This window comes from Schistocerca serialis, unplaced genomic scaffold, assembly GCF_023864345.2.
Source record: "Schistocerca serialis cubense isolate TAMUIC-IGC-003099 unplaced genomic scaffold, iqSchSeri2.2 HiC_scaffold_1203, whole genome shotgun sequence".
Taxonomy (NCBI): domain Eukaryota; kingdom Metazoa; phylum Arthropoda; class Insecta; order Orthoptera; family Acrididae; genus Schistocerca; species Schistocerca serialis.
The window spans coordinates 7,501-12,500 of NW_026047407.1; the positions used below are offsets into that span (position 1 = coordinate 7,501).

The 5,000-nt window shown below is 54.2% G+C and overlaps 1 non-coding gene across 1 annotated transcript in view; it reads left to right on the plus strand.

The window, feature by feature from the left end:
• Positions 1 to 4,246: 4,246 nt before the first annotated feature.
• Positions 4,247 to 5,000, plus strand: part of LOC126435326 (small subunit ribosomal RNA) — a 1,910-nt gene continuing 1,156 nt past the window's right edge. The window contains exon 1 of the ribosomal RNA XR_007579853.1: positions 4,247 to 5,000. This exon is cut by the window's right edge and continues 1,156 nt beyond it. This is a non-coding gene — a ribosomal RNA (small subunit ribosomal RNA).

Below are 5,000 nucleotides of genomic sequence, written 5' to 3' on the forward strand. Positions count from 1 at the left end.
CAGCGATGGGCCCACAGTGCCCATCTTTCGACCCCACCCACAAAGCCTGCGTCCTCTGTCGACCACAGCACCCCAACGCCAGCGCCTCTGCCGCACGAAATCGTCGACCGGCAATCACTCCACCGGCGCCCCACCCTAACCGCCCAACTCGCAACTCCAGCGGATGAACGGCGGACTTTTCCCGCAGTCGCAATGTGCAATCCACCCCTATAACTTGCGTTTCATGAAGAGTTATGTCCAATATGCGACATTCCCGCTGTCCCTATACATGAGCTGCGAGCTGTACCAGTTACGAGCTAGAGACGCGATCGCGTTGCTCTCTGTACGAATGCCGATGCTGAGCGGTCAGCTAGGAGGCGCTCCATCCATGTCGGTACCGGTGGGCGTTGCACTCGCAGTCGCAAAAACGTACGGCAAGTATATTACTCGGAAGAGTTTATGACAGTCCAAGCCCCCCTGCGTGGGGAGCGTCTTTCTAGGCCATGACCCACCGGAAGGGCGCAGCGTCCCCCACCCCAGACATGTGACGTCACACTATCGGTATTGACGACTCGACTCATTGCTTATAATCATTTGCCATACACCGGTGGAAGCTGCCGAGACGAGTAGCTACATAGCGCGCTCGCCGTGTCACTAATGTACAGAGATACAACAGTTTCGACTGGAACCGGATTAAACGTATACACGGCGCTGATTAGTAATACATAGACCCATCAGAATACAGATAATATATACAACTGTCCGTATACATGCTGAAAGACTCTGCTCACAATCACAACCACACGGCAGCCACACACTCTTATCACGCACTACTCTCCGCCTGTAACACGCACACAGACAATATGTAAGCACCAGCATGGAACAACACCCAGTGCATCCTCTCCGCCACATGAGACAATCCACACTGTCATAACCAGACTGGGAGGTCCACTCAGAAAACGGAATATCCCACCCCCCCGACAACCACCATTGCTCAGCTAAGCCACCAACACCCACACATGTCCTACACAGGGGTGCACCCAACATCACAATACTGCCTCCTCTCACAGCACACAAACAATGGCAGGAATGAAAGACACAGGTCTGCCACAAGCATGGAATCGGAGCGCCGCCTGTCATGAGCCAAAGGTGCATCCTGACGTGGCAAATCAGATGATGCCGCAGGCATCCACTTACTATAATCACAATCAACAAACCGACCGGCCGCCCCCCCCCCCCCCCATTACACCTTTCCATACAACAATGTGTACCTTAACCTAAACTATACTGTACCTTAACCTAAACTATACTGTACCTTAACCTAAACTATACTGTACCTTAACCTAAACTATACTGTACCTTAACCTAAACTATACTGTACCTTAACCTAAACTATACTGTACCTTAACCTAACCTATACGGTACCTCAACCTAACCTATATTGTGCCTCAACCTAACCTATGTTGCGCCTTAACCTAACCTATGTTGCGCCTTAACCTAACCTATGTTGCGCCTTAACCTAACCTATGTTGCGCCTTAACCTAACCTATGTTGCGCCTTAACCTAACCTATGTTGCGCCTTAACCTAACCTATGTTGCGCCTTAACCTAACCTATGTTGCGCCTTAACCTAACCTATGTTGCGCCTTAACCTAACCTATGTTGCGCCTTAACCTAACCTATGTTGCGCCTTAACCTAACCTATGTTGCGCCTTAACCTAACCTATGTTGCGCCTTAACCTAACCTATGTTGCGCCTTAACCTAACCTATGTTGCGCCTTAACCTAACCTATGTTGCGCCTTAACCTAACCTATGTTGCGCCTTAACCTAACCTATGTTGCGCCTTAACCTAACCTATGTTGCGCCTTAACCTAACCTATGTTGCGCCTTAACCTAACCTATGTTGCGCCTTAACCTAACCTATGTTGCGCCTTAACCCAACCTATGTTGCGCCTTAACCCAACCTATGTTGCGCCTTAACCCAACCTATGTTGCGCCTTAACCCAACCTATGTTGCGCCTTAACCCAACCTATGTTGCGCCTTAACCCAACCTATGTTGCGCCTTAACCCAACCTATGTTGGGCCTTAACCCAACCTATGTTGGGCCTTAACCCAACCTATGTTGGGCCTTAACCCAACACACGTTGGGCCTTAACCCAACACACGTTGGGCCTTAACCCAACACACGTTGGGCCTTAACCCAACACACGTTGGGCCTTAACCCAACACACGTTGGGCCTTAACCCAACACACGTTGGGCCTTAACCCAACACACGTTGGGCCTTAACCCAACACACGTTGGGCCTTAACCCAACACACGTTGGGCCTTAACCCAACACACGTTGGGCCTTAACCCAACACACGTTGGGCCTTAACCCAACACACGTTGGGCCTTAACCCAACACACGTTGGGCCTTAACCCAACACACGTTGGGCCTTAACCCAACACACGTTGGGCCTTAACCCAACACACGTTGGGCCTTAACCCAACACACGTTGGGCCTTAACCCAACACACGTTGGGCCTTAACCCAACACACGTTGGGCCTTAACCTGCTCTGTAATTGTCATACGACGCGTTAAATTAGTGTAGTGTTGCCTAACTGCAACCCCCGCAATATAGTTTGCTACTCGCACTGCCCGGTCCCCAGTGTATCGCTTCATGTTAAACACCTTGCAGCTATACACTGTAATGTGGATGGCAGCAGGACGTACATGCTCAATGCCCTTTGCAGTTGTTCATTGGCATTTGCAGTTGTTCATTGGCATTCGCATGGCGAAGCACTTAGCCTACGCTGTGGTACGGCCTGTGTCAACTGTCCGCTGATGTTGTACGTCCAAATCACACACTGTACTGCACATTGGTCCTCATGTACTGAATGATACATCGTGGTACATGTGACCGTACAACGACTGCGCCAACAACGGCGAACCATGCGGTCCAAATGTTGTGCACTCAGCTACGTGTCGTCTCCCTATAAGAGCTGGATTGCAGTGTGGTATGCCCTGGATGGCGATCAGCATGAGCCGTCTGTTGATGTAGTGGCGCGTGTTGTCAGACGTAGTCGTCTCTTCTCACACACCGTGATAGCATGGTGCACTGCGTTCCACATCTGCGACATGCGACAGAGGCCGGTTGACAGTCGTTCGCGCAATGGACATCGCATACGTACGGGGGCCACCTTCCACGTGTTCGCGAAGCGTGCACATGTTGTTGCGTGTATGTGGGCAGACATAGTGTGTCGTGACACCTGACACAGGCATGCAACAATCGTTGAATTTGCAAATGGCGATGGACGCCTACGTTTGCTGGTGACGTTACGCAAATGAACAACTGGTAAACCGTTGTGGTGCGGTTGTTCTCGCTAGAGGTGAATCAGTGATGGCGACGATCGGTTGAGCTACCAACCGGTTGTTCCAGCGATACCCACCATGCCCACGAACGTGAATGGCATCTGGGTGTGAAGCGATACGCGGCGGTGGCTGGGTGGGACCGTCCCCGGCCGGTGAGGGGGGGCCTCCCGGCGTGCTGGCCGCGCGGTGCGTGGGCGCACGCGCTACAGCCGGCTGGTGGGGGCGGCCAGTGGCAGGCGCGCCGGCCGACGGAGGCGGCAGGCGGCGCAGCTGCGCGCCGGCGCACCCTGCACGCGGCGCCGTGCGGCCAAAGTAGGTCCTCGCGGGCCCGGTGCGAAGCGCGGTGGACATCTGCAGTGTGCTGGTCCGATTGAGGACTGTGTGCGCTGAGGATGCGCCGCCGCCCGGCGCTCGGCGCCGCGACGCCGTCTGCTGCTCGGTCGCCTCTGCGGTTCTCGCAGGTGGTTTGTATCGCAGCTGTGCGGACGTGTTGGCGCGTGCGCTGTGCTGGGAGAGTTCGCTTCGGCACCCAAGTGGGGCTTTTGTCCTTCTGTGGCGCTGGCGTTGGAGCTGCCGGTCACCGTAGGTGGCGCGTGTTGTCTCCCGCCGGCAATGCCACGACAGCACGCTCCCGGGCCTCTGTCGGCAGCGGCAAGCTCAGTTGGGAGCACGGGTGGTCGCACCTAAAGCGTCTACTCGCCAAACCCCGGGCGATTGCGCCTCTCTCGAACCCGACCAAGTACTTAGGACGGCGCTGCGCGCCGCCGGGACCTGAGAGGGTTTCGAGGTGTATGGTGCAGGGGAGCTCAGCCTCCTCCTGTTTGCAGAATAATTGAGCGGACGCTTGCGTGTTCGCGCGGGCCCCCGGGACACACTCCCGGGCGGCCGGCTGCTCAGCTCTAGTTGACGCAGCTCCCTGGTTGATCCTGCCAGTAGTCATATGCTTGTCTCAAAGATTAAGCCATGCATGTCTCAGTACAAGCCGCATTAAGGTGAAACCGCGAATGGCTCATTAAATCAGTTATGGTTCCTTAGATCGTACCCACGTTACTTGGATAACTGTGGTAATTCTAGAGCTAATACATGCAAACAGAGTCCCGACCAGAGATGGAAGGGACGCTTTTATTAGATCAAAACCAATCGGTCGGCTCGTCCGGTCCGTTTGCCTTGGTGACTCTGAATAACTTTGGGCTGATCGCACGGTCCTCGTACCGGCGACGCATCTTTCAAATGTCTGCCTTATCAACTGTCGATGGTAGGTTCTGCGCCTACCATGGTTGTAACGGGTAACGGGGAATCAGGGTTCGATTCCGGAGAGGGAGCCTGAGAAACGGCTACCACATCCAAGGAAGGCAGCAGGCGCGCAAATTACCCACTCCCGGCACGGGGAGGTAGTGACGAAAAATAACGATACGGGACTCATCCGAGGCCCCGTAATCGGAATGAGTACACTTTAAATCCTTTAACGAGTATCTATTGGAGGGCAAGTCTGGTGCCAGCAGCCGCGGTAATTCCAGCTCCAATAGCGTATATTAAAGTTGTTGCGGTTAAAAAGCTCGTAGTTGGATTTGTGTCCCACGCTGTTGGTTCACCGCCCGTCGGTGTTTAACTGGCATGTATCGTGGGACGTCCTGCCGGTGGGGCGAGCTGAAGGCGTGCGACGCGCC